The sequence below is a fragment of the Scleropages formosus genome, chromosome 5 (assembly GCF_900964775.1).
Source record: "Scleropages formosus chromosome 5, fSclFor1.1, whole genome shotgun sequence".
NCBI lineage: Eukaryota > Metazoa > Chordata > Actinopteri > Osteoglossiformes > Osteoglossidae > Scleropages > Scleropages formosus.
In genome coordinates, this window is record NC_041810.1 from 38,410,216 (window position 1) to 38,430,774 (window position 20,559).

Sequence of the window (20,559 nt, forward strand, 5' to 3'; positions counted from 1 at the left end):
CTTCCAATCTTGCGCTTCACCCTATTTAGAACTCAAACCACCACGTCCACGCGCTTCACACAGAACACTCTCCCTCTCCCACACAAAAGATATTGTGTTATTTCTCCTGCATCACGGAAAAGAGTTAGCCTCAAACCATTTTGCTTCCAACAATCAAGCCAGGGATTTTAACACCTCATTGTGCCTCCATGTACTGTATATCTGCCCTGAGATAAACTGACTTTGCACACGGACAGAATATGCCTCAAAGAGGCTATGCTGCCACACAAGCTGCAAGCCGCCTCCGTACCCAATGACTAAGATTCTATGGAGTAGGAAGAACATTGTAGGTGGCTCAAATAATGAATTTAATATGACCGGTGTCCATCGCCCACAGATCACGCCACGTTTCTCCACTTGGTCCCAAGCCAAACATCGCCCCTGAGCACTGTGTGACGTCACAATTGCCCATCTTGTCTCCTCCTTCTGTTCGCAGATGAAGCCAGTAACCATCTTCCTTAGCTTTCCTAAGGTAAGGAAAGTAACTTACCTTTCCTCCACAACTTGATTGGATCACCTGCGCCAAGCCCTGCCCTACCTACTTGCACCTGGCCAACCACATCTCTGTGCTCCAACGCTCTCTGGGCATACCCCACTGCTTCATGCGGATTCCACCTACGTCCTGCTTTTAATTTTATAGGTGCTGATCTCACCACTGGGTCCCTTGTGCCTGACAACGTCAGTTCCAAGCCAACATTGGCACACTTGAATTCTTCTACCATGCTAGTTAGTCAGTGGGAACTCCAGGACCCCTTTCCATACAATACCACACCACTCAAACATTATGGAACACCCAGTCATTTCCTTATAGCTTTACTCAAAACACCTTCTTATCTTTCCACCTCTGATATAGAGACCTCGTACACATTTAGTGGCCACCTAATATGAGGCAATATACCAAATGGCAGACACCAAACCTTCAGCTTCCCAGGTAAAAAAGACTTATCAATCGTATTAAATGCCTGCACAACATCCTCTCTCAGTCCTTTTACCTGTTCCCTCTCGCTTAAGGAAGAATCATATAAGCTCTTAATTGGCTTTTCAACTACTGACAGAATCCTTTCTCATCAATCTGAAAGTTCTCCTGCAATAACTTACCCTTAACAATTTACAGACTCCTACACTTATTAGGTTTAACTTTCAGCCTGGCCAACTTTAGATTTTCATTTAGCTTTGTTAGTAAGTGACGGGTACACGGAACAGTAGTAGTGAGCATAGTCATGTCGTCCATATATGGCAGGAGGCGGGTGCCATCCTTCAAACTCATACCCCCAACCACCCTTTTTGAAGATCTTATTATCACCTCTATGGCCATGGTTAAAGCCAATGGTAAGATTGTGCATCGGGCCATTATGCCAATCTCCAACTCCTGCCAGGATGTGGTGTGTTGTTTGGTCCAAAAATAAAACTGAATGTCCTCAAAATATACCTTAACCAGTCTTTTAATGCACTGTGGGACTTTAAAAACATCAAATGCCTTCCACAAGAGAGTGTGTGGCACTGAACCAAAGGCATTTTCCAAGTCCAAAAATATTACGTGGAGGTCTTTACTTCCATCTTGGCTACATTAATTTGATGCTAGATCATACTAGAATGTTCTAGGCTTCCTGAAAATCCTGCGATTCCTGCTTTCTGCAGAGATGTATCAATTAAATTGTTTGCTAACAAATATGCAGACAACCACTGCACTAAAAATATCTTTCCTTCAACATTAAATCAAATACACACATGCACACACTCTGACTGAGGTTGCTTATCCTGAGTAGGGTCATGGCAGGCCAGAGCCTACCCTAGCAGCACAGGTTGGGCATGCCCAGGGTGGGATGACAGTCTGTTACAAGCCACTCCAAGCAGGGCTTGAACTCCAGACCCACCAGAGAGCAAGCACAGGCCAAGCCCGCTGGGCCCCCGCACCCCCCTTAGATCAAATACCCTCAGAATATTTTAATTTAGTTATCAATTTTAACTTATTATTATTAACAGATTCTGCTAACAGATGACATAGATAGGGCTTCCTTGAATATAATGCTAGTAATCTCATTAATGTACCCATTAAACAGTTTGAGGTTTTGTTTGGATGACTAGGGATACCATCCAAAGCATCCAAGAAGATACAAAAAAGATCAGATAGTGCTAGGTCCCTAATATTTACAGCAGGAATGCTGACACCCTTACTGATAACCAAATCAAGTGTATGACCTCGGGTATAAGTGGGACCAGCTACTTGTTGAGAATGATCAAAAGTGTCAAATAATGACATTAGCTCTTTAGATGTGCTATCCTGAGGATTGTCCATGTGAATATTAAATTCACCACTTATAATATAAACCTACACACTGGCTGAAACTGCTTGTCCCTAGTGGGGTCGTGGTGAACTGGACCCTAAACTGGCAACACATGGCACAAGGGACACACCCAGGATGGGACGCCAGTCCACCACCGGGCACCTCACGCAGGACTCGAGCCCCAGACCTAAGAGATAAGGTAAGATAAGATAAGATAAGATAAGATAAGACTTTATTGTCTGTTTGCGCAGAAATTTGTCTTGCTTCACCAGCTCAGCAATCAATTTACCTAAGACATCACACAAAACAATAAAAAGCCATTACATAAATACAAATCCACAGAAACAGCATGAATAAATATGCATTTGCAGTTAGTGCAGATACATCAATCAAAATCCAAACAATCAATGGGGTGTATGTGTGTGTGTGTGTGTGTGTGTGTGTGTGTGTGTGTGTGTGTGTGTGTGTGTGTGTGTGTGTGTGTGTGCAAATATGTGTGCGTAGGGTAGACGGGGGGTTACCTCCTTGACCTGCTCTGTTGATTCAGTAATGTGATGGAATGAGGAATAAAAGAATGTTTGTACTTATTCCTTTTACAGTCTGGCACCCTAAAATGCCTCCCAGAGGGTAGAAGCTGAAACTCCTCATGTAGAACATGAGAATGGTCTGAACTGATCTTCTCCGCCAATTTGAGGGTATGCTTGGTGCAACTGTTGAGGAAAGAATTTACCAAAGAATGACCCACCATCTTTGAGCAAATATTCAGCAGTCTTAAAATTCTGCTTTTCAGGTGAACTGAGAGGCCACAGAGCCAAACCGGGCTTCCGTATAGCAGAATGCTGCAAATTGTGGAACAAAGAATAAGTAAAGAATCTCCTTGCTGACACCAAAACATCTGAGTCTCCTCAGAAAGTAGATTCTCTGTTGGACCTTATTACATATGTAACCCTCATGACCAAGATAGGGCATTATCCACATACACTCCCAGATATCTGAAAGTTGAGGACTGCTTTATAAGTTTGTTGTGAATGGTGACTGGGCTGGTGTGAACTGTGTGGATCCAAAAAGGATTTCCTCTGTTTTGATGGGATTTATAAAATAAGGGCATTCTGGGTACACCATTGGACCACTGTGTTCACACTGTCAAAATAGGAGTCTGGATTCTCCCCCTCGGTCATCAGTGCTACCAATGCTGTGACATCAGAAAATTTGATGAGATAATGATTAGGCATACTGATGACACAATCATTGGTGTAAATAGTAAATAACAGTGGTGAACTGACACAACCTTGAGGAGCGCCAGTGCTTGTTATGCACAAGGGGGAGTATGTGTTATTAATTTTACCCAGCTGATGTCTGTTAGTGAGAAAAGAACTGTACCAATGAATGAGACATGAATTTATCCCCAACTGGTGCATTTTGGAGAGCAGCAAGTCTGGTTTGATTATATTACGTGCCAAAGAAAAATCGATAAACAATACTCTAGCATAGGGTTTGCTTTTTGGTGTATCCAAATGCTTTAAAACAAGATGCATGAGGGTGGCTACTGCATCTTCAGTGCTGCGCTCGTGCTTGTAAGCAAACTGGTAAGGGTCTAATTTTCCCTGAGTAGACTGAGAGAGCAAATGGGAGATCATTTTTTCCAGAGATTTCATAAGTACAGAAGTAAGAGCAACAGGTTGATAATCATTACACTCTTTAGGACATTTTTTCTTAGGAAGTGGTATTACATGGGAAGTTTTCCAGGCTGTGGGGACTGTCTGTGTATCCAGCAATTGCTGGAAAAAGGGCTGCCACACAGGGGTGAGCTCCTCCCTGTAGTTCTTCAAAACAGAGGCACTCGCTGTCGGGGCTGGTCGACTTACGTTCATTAAGATTTCTAAATGAGTTGGCCACCTGTCCTACTGAGATTTTCACTCTATCATCAGGGCCTATAAGTACTGATCTCAGCACATCATGGCTACTCTCTACAGTCTCAGAAGTCTCAAACCTGGTGAAAGAAGTATTCAGCTCTACAGCAGAGGCCACCTCGTCGTTTGTTACCAACTACTTCTGTTGTTTGCTGGGCATACCTGCCATGCCTTTCATGGTCTCCCACATTTTTCTGGGGTTATTAGCCTTAAAAGACTCTTCTAGATATCTCTTATGAATATCCTTTGCCTTCCTAATTTTATTTCAGCTCCAGTTTGTCCTTATTTTTAAAGGCTATTTTCCTCTGATACATTATACATTTAATATATTTAGTTATGTAGGATTTGTTATTAGGGTACACCTTAATTGTTTTTATAGGAATAATAGACTCAACACAAAAATTAATGTAATCAGTTATAACTGAGCATGCTGAGTCCAAAGTGCCCTCCTTCAGCACCTCCCAGTCAATACAGTCAAAACAGGCTCCCAAAGCCTCTTTGCTGTCCTGTGTCCAGTGCCTTACCACCCTTTTCAAAGGTTTATTGCTTTTTAGTTTGGTCCGATAAGTTGGAAGAAGATGCATCACATTATGATCACTAATTGGCTATTGGGGTTTGCTTTTAGATTGGTAGGTATTACTAATGTTTATGTAGCATTTGTCCAGTATGTTATCCTTCCTCGTTCCGCATGCTACAACCTGTTGAAATCCTGGCAAAATTTTCTCCAGGTTGCAGGTGTTAAAATCACCAAGGACAATGGTGAGAGCATCGGGAAATTGTAGTTGTTAACCGCACACACTATCCGCTATTGAAGCAGTAGCCCAATGCACTACGCTACTTAGTGGAACATAAACAACAAACAAACAAAAGGATGTAACCAAATTTCCGAGGGAGGTAAAATGGTCTCAACCCAATACCCAGAAGTTCAAAGTCATTATTACATAATACCAGTTTAACAGAATATTGACGACACCACCGCTCATTTATGTAAACACATACCCCCTCTCCCTGGCTTTTTCCAGAATTTTCATTCCTGTCTGCTCGTATAAGTGAAATGCCGATTATATCAAAAAGGGAGTCCGGGGCAGCCGCTTGCAGCCAAGTTTCAGTAAAACAGAGGAGGGCAGCCTCTCGAAATTCTAAAGCATACCTCCCATATGTCCTTATTGCTTCCATTTTATTCTAAATGGAGCGCAGGTTAGCCAGGATTATAGCAGGTAGTGCCGGTCTGGATCCCCGTGACCGGAGTCTCCTCCTGATTCCTCCCCGTCTGCCGCCCTTTCTCATCTGGGCTGTTGATCTGCTGGGCTCGCCGCAACCGAGAGCCATCGACCCGATCTGCCACTCAGTCCGTCCTGCCCATCGTTTCATATCATTCGGAATGTTGTCCAGTAGCCCGGATGCTGCTTGGTCTATCAGTCCCAATGGGATCCGGAGAGCCAGGAGTGTGTTTTGACTATAAAGTGGGAGCTAGCCAGGCTAGCTGTGCTACTATGCTACCGCACCCAAACCCCCCCCCCACTAATTATAATACACACACACACATTTTCAGAACCGCTTGTCCCACACAGGGTCGCAGGGAACCGGAGCCTACCCGGCAACACAGGGTGTAAGGCCAGAGGGGGAGGGGGACACACCCAGGACAGGACGCCAGTCTGCCGCAAGGCACCCCAAGCAGGACTCGAACCCCAGACCCACCGGAGAGCAGGACTGCAGCCCAACCCACTGCGCCACCGCACCCCCGCGCCCCACACCAATTATAATAAAAAACTTAAAATTAGTGGAAATAATAGACAGCTTTTCAGAAAAGTCATCAACGAAATGTGCAGAGTATTTCCAGTCTATAGGTAATAACCGATAGAACGTTTAGAAAATGTGTGTGTGTGTCAGGGAGAAAGGTAGTGGTAGCCACTTAGGAGAGCATGTTACCTGTGCAATAGCATCGTTGCCAGACACTAGCAGCAGCGTTAGCATCTTTAGCTTGCTGAGCCTCTGTAGCAGAGTTTGATGTGCTAAGAAAGTATGCTTCTCATAGAAACCCAATTGTGCAATTTATTTTAGGTTTAGCACCAAGCATGTTCCACTAATACTGGTGCTCCGGTTTGACCCAGTTCATTTCCTGGATTCTGACACAAGTTTTGGGAAGTCTAGAGAGTTGCTGACAACTAGCTCAGCTTTGGCGTGGCTTTCGAAGATTCCATTCTTTCCAGCTAGACATGAAGGGAGCACTGCTAGTATCGTGGTCTCCAAAAGTGCAATCTGTTGCAAGTGTTTAAAGCAGTTAGCACAGCATGATGAATAAAGAGTGAAAAGGGATATTCTAGTTCACAAATGTCCAAAAAGGTTGGTCTCGCTACACTTTGCCGCCTGTTCCATTCAGTACGATGAGCCGTGGAGAGGCATGAATTTGAAAGGGGTAGCCGACATTGGCTGAATTTGAAAAAGAACAACATAACGTTGGGAGGTTGAGAGATAAGATAAACGGCTGAAGGGAACATGCTATATGATGTACACAACTTACTTAAGAATACAGGAATTGCAGTAGATAAATAAACAAATCAGAATCAGAACAAGCTTTATTGCCAAGTATGTTCACACATACAAGGAATTTGTCTTGGTGACAGAAACTTCCACAGCACAGACAGAATGACAGTGACAAGACAGATGAGAAGATAGAGTATGTGAATAAGGGATAAAAAATATATAAAAATATAAAGTACCCAATATACAAGAATAGTCACTAGATACAAATGCGTGAGTGAGTGAGTGTGAGTAAGAGATATGATGTGATAAATAGTTATAAATATAAGTATAAATAGCGTTGTGTATTGCACTGGTTTACTCTCTAGGGGGGATTTAGCTGTTCATGAGATAGATGGCCCGAGGAAAGAAACTTTTCTTGTGCCTTGGCTGTCCTAGTGCTCAGTGTTCTGTAGCGCCGGCCAGATGGCAAAGGTTTGAAGAGGAAGTGACCTGGAAGTGAGGGGTCTAGAATGATTTTGCTACCCTTTTACTGACTCTGGGTGAGTACAGTTTTTGGAGAGCTGGGGCGGATGTGCTGATGATTCTTCCAGCAGTACGAACTATCTGCCGTAATCTTCTGATGTCTGATTTTGTAGCTGAGCTGAACCAGACAGTTATAGAAGTACAGAGGACAGACTCCATGACTGCAGGTAGAATTGCATCAGTAGCTCCTGTGGCAGGTTGAACTTCCTCAGCTGGCGAAGGAAGTACACTCTCTGCTGGGCCTTCTTCACAATGCAGTCTATGTGGAGCTCCCACTTCAGGTCCTGTGAGATGGTGGTTCCCAGGAACCTGAATGACTCCACTGTTGCCACAGTGCTGTTCATCATGGTGAGTGGGGATAATGCTGAGGTGTTTCTCCTAAAGTCCACATGTTCAGCTCCAGGTTGTTATGATTGCACCAGACAGCGAGTTCTTTAACCTCCTGTCTGTAAGCAGACTCGTCAACATCCCAGATGAGGCCAATGAGTGTGGTGTCGTCTGCAAACTTCAGGAGTTTGACAGAAGGGTCTTTAGCGGTGCAGTCGTTGGTATACAGGGAAAAGAGCAGTGGGGAGAGCACACATCCCTGGGGGGTGCCAGTACTGATCGTGCGAGTACTGGATGAGAATTTTCCTAGCCTCACTAGCTGCTGCCTGTCCTTCAGGAAGTTGGTGATCCACCGACAGATGGAGGTGGGCACAGAGAGTTGGGTTAATTTGGACAGGAAGAGGTGTGGGATGATGGTGTTGAAGGCTGAGCTGAAGTCCACGAACAGGATTCTCGCATAAGACCCTGGTTTGTCCAGATGTTGTAGGATGTAGTGCAGTCCCATGTTGACTGCATCATCCACAGACCTGTTTGCTTGGTAAGCAAACTGCAGGGGGTCCAGCAAGGGTCCAGTGATGTCCTTCAGGTAGGCCAACACCAGTTTTTCAAGTGACTTCATGACCACAGATGTTAAGGCGACGGGTCTGTAGTCATCAAGTCCTGTGATTCTGGGTTTCTTCGGAATGGGGATGATGGTGAAGCGTTTGAAGCAGGAAGGAACTTTGCACATCTCCATTGATCTGTTGAAGATCTTTGTGAAGATAGGGGCCAGCTGGTCAGCACAGGTTTTTAGGCAGGCCGGTGAGACACCGTCTGGGCCTGGTGCTTTCCTTGTCTTCTGGTTGCGGAAGACCCGACACTCCTCTTCACAGATCAAAGGTGCAAGAGGGGGGAAGGTGGGGGTTACTGGAGGTGTTAATTGATTCGTGGAGAGAGGGTCTGAATGGGTGTGGGATGTGAGACAGGGTTTTTCAAACCTGTAATAAAACTCATTCAAATCGTTGGCCAGTTGTGGAGTTGACACGGTGCCAGGGGATGGTGTCTTGTAATTGGTGATGTCTTTCAGGCCTTTCCACACTGATGCTGGGTCGTTGGCTGAAAACTGTTTCTTCAGCTTCTCAGAGTAGTTTCTCTTAGCCACTCTGATCTCCTTTGCCAGTGTGTTTTTGGCCTGTTTATACAAGACTCTGTCCCCATTCCTGTGGGCGTCTTCTTTGGCTTGACAAAGCTGTCTGAGTTTTGCAGTGAACCACGGTTTGTCATTGTATGTTAAACGAGTCCTGGTGGGGATGCACATATCCTCACAGAAACTGATATATGATGTTACAGAGTCTGTTAGCTCACCCAGATCAGTAGCAGCAGCCTCAAAAACACTCCAGTCGGTGCACTCGAAGCAGGCTTGTAAGTCCTGCTCTGCTTCCTCAATCCATCTTTTAACAGTTCTTATTACAGGTTTAGCTGATTTCAGTTTCTGCCTGTAGGTCGGTATAAGATAGACAAGGCAGTGATTAGAGAGCCCCAAAGCTGCCTGTGGGACAGAGTGATATGCATCCTTCATTGCGGTGTAACAGTGGTCCAGTATATTACTGTCTCTGGTCGGACATGTAACGTGTTGTCTATATTTTGGCAGCTCACGGGAGAGATTTGCTTTATTAAAGTCCCCGAGAATGATTATAACAGAGTCCGGGTGTTGTTGCTCTGTCTGTGATCTGGTCGCCCAGCTGTTACAGCGCTGTGCTCACGCACGCTTGCAGTGGAATGTAAACACTTACGAGGATGAATGAGGAAAACTCTCGCAGCGAGTAGAAAGGCTTGCAGTTGATGAAGAGCGCTTCTAGGTCGGGACAGCACATCTTTTTCAACACTGTTACATCTGTACACCACCTTTCGTTTATGTAGAAGCATGTCCCACTGCCACGTGATTTCCCCGCTGATTCCGCATTGCGATCCGCTCTGAACAGCTGGAACCCCGGCAAATGTAGCGCGCAGTTCGGAATGGCTTCATTCAGCCAAGTTTCCGTGAAACACAGAGCAACAGAGTTTAAAAAGTCCTTGTTTCTTTGAGACAGGAGGAAAAGTTCATCCATTTTGTTGGGTAAGGAGTGGAGGTTCGCCAGATGGATACTAGGCAGCACTGTTCAAAAGCCGCGCTTTTGGAGCTTTACTAGCGCGCGTCTCGGAGCGCTTGAGCAGCGCCGCAGCACCTCCGACTACAATGTCCAGCAAAACGTCAGAATAATCGAAAACCGGTAAAATATTGGATGGTGTGTACTGCCGAATGTTCAGCAGTTCTTCCTTGATAAAACAGATTGTAGAAGTATAACTAAAGACAGGGCAAACTAACAAAAACAGTAAAACAACTGTGGAGCTCCACACCAAGGCGGCCATTCGCGGCACCATCGTCTCTTAGAAGCGGAGTAGAACACACAAGCTCAGCATGTGTTGATCAAACAGAAAGAAACCCAATGAGTAATGGATGTAAAGTATGCTTTAAGAACTATGTAATATATGTGCACTGGAGGCTCGAGGAGAATCCTTAAACTATAACACTGTGGAAAGACATTCTCCCTCCAGCTGAGGTGAAATAAATTAAAACGCTTGTTGGCTCCGTTGCTAGAGTTATGGCAATTTTATTCCACAGTGCTGCTCCCTCCACAGTACAAAAAGGTACAAAAAAATCAACTTAAAAAAGAAACAAAAATGAACTATCAAATGAATGATTTATATTCCTGCTTCGTCAAATTCTCGTATCAAGATATTGTTCAAGGCACGGTTGCAGGAAAAGCTGAAATGTACAGTACAACAAAGCGTGAGGGGAGTCTAAAATACAAGGCGCCTCCACTATGGAGAAAGGCACAAAACAAACCAGTGTAAAAAGTAACGAGACGGCCGTTTCAGATCGATGCTCTGAGTTCCTGCTTTGCCAAATTGTCATTTCAAGTTACCGTCTTCCTCACTAGACGCTGCTGTCGCGTTGCAAAGCGACCGTTTCGGATGCCGACATTTTGGGCATTGAGATGGCATGCAGCACGACTGCTGAAATACCTCAGCTGGGAGAGCGTTAGACTGAAGATCTAAAAGTCCCTGGTTCAACCCCTGGTTTTGGCACGTTCTGACGTGCGGAGTGCGGCGACGGGTTCATGTCGACAGCTGCCTTTTCCGTTTAACCGCGATTAAGAGTCTTGTGCTCCACCGACTGAGCTAGCCGGGCACACCTGCGCTCCGCGGGAAGTGCGAGCAAGCTTAAGTGTGCAAATTCAGGACGAGCACAAGGACAAAGCCGGCTGCAGCACACGCACCTCCCCACCTTCTCCCTCCGCAAAGCGGCAGTCTTGCGTCGCAGCATTTGCTGGACAAAAACGGTCACAAAGTGCTTCACCCTTTGAGGGTGTAACACTCTCCCTCAGTGGAGGAAACCCCCACCCCACGGAAGAGCAGCGCGCGTGAGCTGCCGCTCCTCCCTCCGGCTCAAAGGAAGCCGCTGGTTTACCCCCAAGGTGCCGGGGGAGCAGGCTCCGCTGCCAACCTCGACTGGAGCACAGCCAACGGTTGTTCAAAGCGACGTACATCTCAGCGAAAGCACAATTTATGCATTACGTTGAGAGGAGGAGACATAGCTGCAGACCTCAAAGTCTCAAGCAAACCTAGTTTGTTCCCTACCACTTGCTACGCTGAGGTTCATCGTTCAAGTAGGTGCATAAGACACAGACAAATCCCGATACCCGCGCCAATTTTTCTTTTTCCCCTTTTAATTTTTCTTTATTTATTCATTCATTTTTTTCTTTTTTTTAATTAAATATTAGAAGATGCACAAATGAGCAGTACAATACCAGAGTAATGGCTGAATGAAGGTTGTATCGGGGGATGCTTTTGGAGTTACGATGCGTGAACGGTTACGCCATGGATGATCTGAAGAGATCCTGGGCAAAGTGGACCTGGAAGAGGTGGGTTTTCAGAGCCTTCTTAAAAACAGACAGAGTTTCTGCAGTCCTGAGTGACACGGGAAGGTCAATGCCACCACAACGGACCCAGAACCGAGAACCTCCGAGCATTGCCTTTTTTGCGCGGGACCGCCAAGCGAGCAGAAGTACATGAGCGAAGGGGCCCGCCTGGGGTGTACCGGTTGATCAAGTCCTGTAAAGAGCCGGGAGCAGTTCTACTGATGATACATTTGCATACAGTAACCAGGATTTTGAATCTGATACGGGCAACTATAGGAAGCCAGCGCGGAGAGGCGAGGAGAGGAAATAGATGGGAGCGCTTTGGCAAATCAAACACAAGTAGTGCAGCAGCGGTCTGTAGAAGCTGGAGAGGTTTGATGGCATTAGCCGGAAGGCCACACAGAAGAGAGTTGCAGTAGTCCAGATGGGAAGCCAGCATGGCCTGTAGAAATGAATATATAAGTAAATGAATAACGAAACTATTATTGAAATGGGGAAGAGAAAAAAAAAGTGCTTACAACACCTGGTATTCCCAGGCGGTCTCCCATCCAAGTACTAACTAGGCTCGACCCTGCTTGGCTTCCGAGATCGGGCGTATTCAGGGTGATATGGCCGTAAGCGAGCGCCAGAGCCGTGTGCGCCTTACTTGAAGCTGCTGCCCGTGAAAGGCTCACGCAAAGAGCACTGGAGCGTGCGGCTCGGGCTTTGCGCTGTTGCCCCTCTCTTGTGAAACGGTCACGAGAGTGCAATGAAAAGCGGTCGTGACTTTCAGTATGTGCGATCGATCGATCGGAGTGACACATTAACGTCGCGCACCGAACTGGAGGAAAAGAAAGTCAAGAGAACAATAAACGGTTGCGAATAAACTCCTGGCGTAACAAGAGTGTTTTAACGCGGGGGAGAGTTAAAATGCTGTGAAATCCTGCTACACGTACGAAGCAGCGAAGAGGGACTGTTTCCAGGCAATGAATGATGAGCGCGCTTCCAGGTGGGGAGCCCGACTTGGAGCCTGAAAAGGTGAGGGGTAAGAGAGAGCGGTTCCTCAGGTGCGAAACAAAACAGAGGGGAAAATAAAATAAATAAGTTAATCAACAATAAAATTCTAATTTAAAAAAATAACAAAACTCCTCACTGCTGTTGAGTTAGAGAGTGTATGGCTTCTCCTTACACATCAGAACTTACATTATTACTCAAAGGTGACACTACTGCATACACACTTGGGACCTTACAGAGCCTCAGATGAACACTGAACATTACGCCTGGACAGGGACTTGAACCCTGGACCCTCAGATTAAAAGTCTGATGCTCTACCAACTGAGCTACCCAGGCCCTTAGCGTAAGTGGGCGCTTGGCGTGGTGGAAGGGCTCGTGTGATTTAGGGAACTCCAGACCTACATCGTCAGGAACACTATGCTCCTCGTAGGGTTTCCCAAGGCGAACAGGTCTGGAGTGAAGATCCAGACTAACACGATCCAAAAACCTCCATGGAAAAGGTAAACACGAGATCGTTTACCCTGCCCGGAATAGCGTCACCGGGACCTACCCCTGGAGCCAGGCCTGGGGGTAGTGTTCCTAGGCGAGCACCTGGTGGCCGGGCAGCCCACGTACCCCGGCCGGGCTCAGCCCGAAAAGGCATCGGTGGGGGGACCACCTGAAAGGTCCGGCATGGGGGTCCGGTGCAATGTATACCTGGCAGCGGGAGGCGGCGGGAGGGAGCAGGAGGGAGCGGGGTGGCGCATGGCGTCGTAGCCCCTCGTGACGGAAACTGGCTCTTGGTACGTGGAATGTCACCTCGCTTGGGGGGACGGAGCCGGAACTGGTGCGGGAGGTTGAGAAATACCAACTGGATATACTTGGGCTCACCTCCACTCACAGTGTTGGCTCTGGAACAAAACTCCTCGATAAGGGGTGGTCCCTCTCCTACTCAGGAGTTGCACGAGGCGAGAGGCACCGGGCGGGCGTGGGGATACTCACAAGCCCCCGGCTGGCTGCCATACAGTTGGAGTTTGCCCTGGTGGGCGAGAGGGTCGCCTCAGTGCGACTTAGGGTCGCAGAGAGGAAGACTTTGACTGTTGTGTGTGCACTTATGCACCAAACAGCAGCTCAGAGTATTCGGCCTTCTTGGAGAAGGTGGGTGGAGTTCTGGACAGGACCCCACCTACACACTCCATAGTCCTGCCGGGGGACTTCAATGCTCACGTTGGCAATGACTGGAAAATCTGGCGGGGGAGGGTGATTGGGAAGAACGGCTTGCCCAATCTGAACCCGAATGGTGAAATGTTATTGGACTTCTGTGCTAGTCGTGGCTTGTCCATAACAAACACCATGTTCGAACGCAAGGATGCTCATAAGTGTACTTGGTACCAGAGCACCTTCCGGCCCTCACGCAGAATGCCCTCCTCCTGACCTCGGCCGCGCCTTGATGTGCTGCCCATGAAGACCACAAGCGGGTGAGGGGGGCAAGGCGCAAGCTCGGCGGAGTCCAACAGCCACGCTGAACGGGCTTGACTTGATGCCGAGTGTGCGGACGCGGCTCTCGCTCGGTGTGTTGCGAAGGCCGATTGACCCGCAGCAGTGGCCCCGGCACCCCGTACTCCCGAACTGCCTCGCGCGGAATTTCTCGGCGAACGCGGCCGTAGGCCTCATCCAAGTCCACGCTACACGTGGAGACTGGATTAGCGAACTCCCGTGCCCCCTCAGTTATCGGCGAGAGGGTAAAAAGCTGCTCCGCTGCTCCACGGCCCGGACGGAGCCCGCATTGCTCCTCTTCAACGTGAGGTTCAGCTGTCAGCCGGAGCCTCCTTTCCAGCACACTGGCATAGACTTTCCCCGGGAGGCCGAGAAGTGCGATACCCCGATAGCCGGAACACGCTCTCCCGTGCCCTTTCTGAGAGACGGCGACCGCCAGCCCAGTTTGCCAATCCAAAGGCACCGTCCCCGAGGTCCGTGCAACATTGCACGGGCGTGTCAGCCATGACAGGCCCCACAACATCCAGGGCCCTAAGCAGTTCCGGGAAAATCTCGTCCGCCCCACCCCGCTGCTTTGCCACTGTGGAGCTTTCCAACTACCTCAGCGACTTCCACCAGGGAACTGGACTCTGATATGGCGATAAGGATAGGAATGGGAATAGGAATAAGGATGGGGGGCTTAGGGTCAGAGAGAGGGTTGAGGAAAGGGATAGGGATAGGTGTAGGGTTAGGTTTATAGTTAGGGTGAGGGCTAGGGATAGGCATAAGGATAGGGACAGGTTTCGGGTTTGAGGTTGGGTTGAAAACAGTGACAGGGACAGGGATAGCCGCAAAGTGACCGTTTGTTCTAGGAAAGTGATTCGGATAGGGTTAGGGTTAGGGTTATGGATAAGGATATGGATCGGGCGGTCCGCGAGGGTGGCCAGGGCTTCCACCAGGGCCCGGCGCTCTGCGAGCCGGACCGCTACGATCGCGTCCAGCGACTCCTGCTGCTGCAGCTTGCATCCATTGGAGAATGCGCTCCAGCTGGTCTCTGTCCGTCTCGCCGGCTCCCGGGTTTCGGCACGACCGCAACAGACGAGGCAGGTGACCACGGACGCGGTGCCCGTCTGTGAAGGGGTTTTGTTCAGTCACGGATCAGGGAGAAGGAAGGGGATGGAAAAGGGGAGGTAGGAGGAAACTGGCAGGATGGGCTTCGTGCGGGTCAGGGGGGCTAGGGCCCTTGGGTCGGTCCGGGCGGCGTCGTCTCCGGGCTCGGGTTCGGGTTCGGGTTCGAATTCGCGCTCGTGCTCGTCTGCGTGGATCCGCTCTCCTCTTCCGTCTCTCTCCCTCACTGCTGGGCACAGGGGAAGAAATAGGGAGTGCAATCAACCCCAGCTGCGACTGCCTCGTCCCCATCTCCGCCCCCTTCCCCGGCCGCCTCGGCATGCTACATACGCATTTGTATGAAGGTGGTCAAAACAAACACAGGCAAGCGGAATTACATTTCGAGGTGGAATGCCTGAGTGAACGTGTAAGAAGTCTTTAGTCTAGATTTGAAGGCAGAAACAGACGGGGCATTTCTGACGGTAACTGGCAAAGTATTTCACGGTTCAGGCGCTCAGTAGCGAAAGGCACGACCTCCTACTGAGGTCTTATTGATCACAGGCACTTTAAGGTAACCTGCATCCAGTGAACAAAGGTATCATCCTGGGATATGAGAATCAATAATCTCACAAAGGTATGCAGGAGCAATGCCATGTATTGCCATACAGGTCAAAAGTAGGATTTTATACACACACACACACACACACACACACTTTCAGAACCGCTTGTCTCATACGGGGTCACGGGGGAACCGGAGCCTACCCGGCAACACAGGGCGTAAGGCCAGAGGGGGAGGGGACACACCCAGGAAGGGACGCCAGTCCGTCGCAAGGCACCCCAAGAGGGACTCGAACCCCAGACCCACTGGAGAGCAGGACCGTGGTCCAACCCACTGCGCCACCGTACCCCCCTAGGATTTTATAATTAAGTCTAAATGCGACCGGGGCCAACGTAACGATTTAAGTTGCGGTGTCATACGGTCGTACTGCCTAGTTCTAGCGACAGCTCTTGCAGCAGCATTTTGTACCGACTGTAGCCTGGATACAGTATCGTATGGACAGCTCGATAATAAAGCATTACAGTAGTCCAGCCTGCTTGAAACAGAAGCACGAACCAGTTTCTCAGCATCCCAGCTGCATAGGAATCGCCGTAACTTAGCTATGTTTCTTAACTGAAGGAAGCACGACTTAGTCAAAGCACTTACATGAGATTCAAATGACAGCTTCCCAAATCCTCGACACAATCCGTACGTTTTAAGCTAATAGCATTTGTCGTAAAAGACTGGCGTGATTATGTCGAGAGTTTTGCCATTGCCTCCCACCGCAAGTACCTCTGTTTTACTGGCATTTAGAGATGTAGATTTTTTTATTTTTTTTTTTTTTAACACATCCGTAATTTTATACTGGTAAAACAATTAGCTGAAGACACCACACGTGATGGATCATCAGGTTCAAACGATACATATAGCTGTGTGCCAGCGACATACGAACGGAAATTCACATTGTGCTTGCGAATAATGTCACCCAGTGGTAACATATAGAGTGAGAACAGTAATGGCCCCAACACAGAGCCCTGCGGCACGCCATACTTGAACCATAGTTGAGATGAAGGGGGTGCAGTCAACAGATTTTAGTACAAAATTGCTCACGGTTGGCTAAATACGAGTCAAACCGCTTCAGAAGGGTGCCCTCTTAGGCCAACCGGGTTTTCAAGTCTACTCAGTAGGATGCCATGGTCTGCGGCACTGGAGTCCGGCACTTACTTTCTTACTTATGCCTACTACCCCTCTTGGGGCATAGGCCGTCAACAAGGGCTCTCCAGGCATCTCTGTCCTGGGCCAGTTTTTCCAGTTTTCCCCAGGTGTGGCCCATCCTCTTGGCTTCTGCATCCAGGTGGCGTCGCCATGTGTTTTTTGGCCGGCCTCGAAAGGTTGCTATGATGATGCGTGGTCCATGGGCCTCCCATCCGGTGAGAGCTCTCTGGGCTGTCTTATTTAACATCAGAGCCACACCTTGGGTGCGGGGGGCGTTGTCTTCCTCGTGTCCTGAAAGCAGCAGCATTTCTCCCGATGATAGCCTCTTCTGGCCTGAGCCAGTCCACCGTGACTCGCTGATTCCCAAGATGGCAAGTCTGTAGGCCCTCATTTCTGCGGCCACCTGTGCCGCCTTTCCAGCTTCGTACATGGTCCTCACACTCTAGTGGGGACTGGGTCTAAAGGACAGGTAGTACCTTTCACAGAGCGAACTATTCTCTAATTTCTTATTGAAAAACAACATAAGTTCATCATTAGTAATGGTTGCAGAATTGCACTGTTCATTATCTTTGCGTTTATCAGTTGAGTAAGCGATGGCATTAAACAGGAAGTGAGAGTTCTTCCGATTTTCATCAATTAACTTTGCGTAGTATTCGGATCTGGCGTGAAAAAATGCCTTTTTTTTTTTCACTTCTTAATTTATTTTTTTAAGACAAACGGACCAGGCTACGTAACAAACGTTTAGCTTAGTTGAGCGCCATCTACGCTGTAATTTACGACATTCTAACTTTATTGCATGAGTTGCGCGGTGAGTTTCTTACAGTTCGAATAAGTTTAGCTTTTGGTGGGGCTGCAGAGCCTTGGGCAAATATCTTTGCTCGTTCCAGAATATGAGCTTCTAATGTAATCAACAATTTTTGCAGTAGTGTTTTCGTCAGCATGCCGCACGATTTTGGTCTTACTGTGGTCGGACGGCACCGGCACGCATAGATCAAAGCTTAATAGGAAATGATCAGAAATAGTCTCGTTTCAAGGAATAACATTAACACGATGAACATGTGTGCCGTAGGTTATGACGGGATCGAGCGTATGGTTACGGGAACGAGTAGTACCGTTAACAACTTGAGTAAAGTCGACGGAGTTTAAGAGAGACTTAAAACTGTTAGGGAGAGTATCCGATGACGCGCCTATATGAACATTGAAATCACCCATCAAGATAATTTTGTCATGAGTAATGACTAAATGGGTGATAAAGTTACTGAATTCCTCGAGAAAGGAGGAGTACGGTCTAGGTGGACGGCAGAAAAAGGAACAAAGGTATGTTGGGTGTTGACTTAAAATCTAGCTCTAGAACGTCAAACGAGGTGAAATTATCATGATTTCTCAGTGTTATCAGAATCAGCTTTATTGCCAAGTATGTTCACACGTTGAGAGGGTTCGGGATTCCGCTAAGGGTGTCCCCTGGGCACCTCCCCTTTGGGGCTATACCAGGCACGGCCGACTGGGACGAGAGCCCGGGATCGGCCCAGGACCCGTCGGAGAGGCGGCATCTCACCGCTGTCCCAGGTGTAACTGGGGATTCTTCAGCTTGAGCTGGAAAAGATTGCGAAGGACAGGTACACCCACTCTCCACCACAACCCTAGAAGGACAAGCAGCATGCAGCACTGCAGGTTTAACAGCAGCATAGCAAACACAGCTTAGGTAGGACTCACAAGATCCCCATCAGGGAATCAAATCCCAGTCTCCTGCATGACACGTGGGGATACATACCACTATACTAACGAGGAGGCAGCTGCAGGTGATTTTTCTATTTCTTGGTGCCACTCCAAAGCACTCCCTGGGAGCGTGCTGGGTCAGGATGGCCGAGCGGTCTAAGGTGCTGCATTCAGGTTGTTGTCACGAACCACGTTGCAGCTTCTCAAGTTCGCAAATGACGAGACTGACTCCTGGCTTTCTAATAAAACGTTACATTTAATTAAAATACCAACAAACATCCGTCGCTCCACTTGTACACTCTGAGGCAGTACACTCTGAGCCAAACTCTTCTTCTCTGCTTCTTTTTTCATTTACGCAAAAGACCAAGGAACGTAATTAACGTATGGACATCTAGTGGCAGTTCTATAAATCGCATTTCAAATTGTACAATCAAACTCAATGCCAATCATTTCATCAGCAATTACAAGTTGACAACCAAATACAAACAACACCTTTCCACACAACATCAACAACACCACCTCAAACAATGAAAATACAGCATCCCCCCCCCCCCATGAAGACCGTAACACCATCAAATTTCTAAAGGATATAAACGCTGAACAGGTCTTCTTAACACAGTCCCAGCTGGAAGATGCACAGTGCACGACCTCACACGTCCATCTCTGCCTGGGATCAGCTCCTTTATTATCCCAGTTTTCCAGATCTGTCGTGGCATTCGGTCATCTCCAACCAAGACCAGATCTCCTTCCTTTAGCGGAGTAGGAGGGGGTATCTTATTGGCATGTGCAGACTTCAAGTCTAACAGATACTCCGTTCTCCATCGCTTCCAGTACTCATTCAGAAGCTTCTGACGATATTTCCATCTTCGTGTGAGTTCCTCTTTGCCAACGTTGGTGGCTCGACTCTCAGTGTGGAAAGACATTGGTGGTAAAGAAGTAAGTCTTTTCCCAACAAGAAAATGTGCGGGTGTCAACGCTTGAGGCTCTTCCAACTCACTGTACACAAATGTGAGCGGCCTTGAATTGACTATCGCCTCCACCTCTGTCAACAACGAAGACAATTCTTCAAAACTCAGTGAAGCTCTCCCCATCACTCTTTTCAGGCTTGTTTTCACTGATCGGATTAACCGTTCCCAGAATCCACCCCACCAAGGTGCTCTTTCTGCGATGAACTTCCTCCTGATGCCGTTTGAGGAAAAATATTCCAGACGCTCAGGCTCTTTAATTGCCGCCCAGAGTTCTCTGAGATCATGATCAGCCCTTTTGAAGGTTTGAGCATTGTCTGAGTAGATGACTCTGCAGAGGCCACGCCTGGACACGAACCTTTTTTAGAGCCAGGAGGAATTTTTCTGTGGACAAGTCTGACACCAACAGGATACCTGCCCGGATCGAGGCCTGTTCTCCCGGAGGAGCTCAGGAGGAGACGCCGCGGGTGCAGAGCCGGTGCAAAGAGAAGAGCAAAGAGGAGGAGATTTAAACCATCTGTCCCGTCGATCATCACCGGGAACGTGAGGTCTTTGGGAAATAAGATGGACGAGTTGTGGGCACTGATTCGGACCCAGAGGGAGTACCGGGACAGCAGCATTTTGTGCTTTACGGAGACATGGCTGCAACCGGACTTCCTGGAACACAGTGCCTCCATCCCCGGCTTCAGGACAGTTCGGGCGGACAGAGACGTCAGGCTGAGCGGTAAGAAGAAGGGCGGTGGGATTGCAGCGTTTGTGAATGAACGGTGGTGCAATCCCGGACATATTACTGTGAAGGAACGTTTCTGCTCGCTGGACACCGAACTCCTAGCTTTGAGTATGCGTCCATATTATTTACCACGGGAGTTCTCCTCCGTCATACTGGTCGGGGTTTACATTCCACCATCAGCTGATGAGGCATCGGCATGTGACGCGGTACACACCACCATTGCTAGGCTACAGTCTCAGCACCCCGATGCTTTTGTGGCTGTTACTGGAGATTTTAATCATGTTAGATTGGACTCAATTCTTGCAACTTTTCATCACTTTATTGATTGCACT

General features: G+C 48.0%; 2 non-coding genes and 1 pseudogene across 2 annotated transcripts; 1 reads left to right on the forward strand and 2 right to left on the reverse strand.

Annotated features, from left to right (window-relative positions):
- The first annotated feature begins 10,602 nt into the window (after positions 1-10,602).
- On the forward strand, positions 10,603-10,675 carry trnaf-gaa (transfer RNA phenylalanine (anticodon GAA)). The gene has a single exon. It is a non-coding gene; the product is annotated as a tRNA-Phe (tRNA).
- A 1,344-nt stretch (positions 10,676-12,019) lies between these two features.
- Positions 12,020-12,128, reverse strand: LOC114910616 (uncharacterized; annotated as a pseudogene).
- A 636-nt stretch (positions 12,129-12,764) lies between these two features.
- On the reverse strand, positions 12,765-12,837 carry trnak-uuu (transfer RNA lysine (anticodon UUU)). Its single transcript has one exon. It is a non-coding gene; the product is annotated as a tRNA-Lys (tRNA).
- Between the last annotated feature and the right edge of the window lie 7,722 nt (positions 12,838-20,559).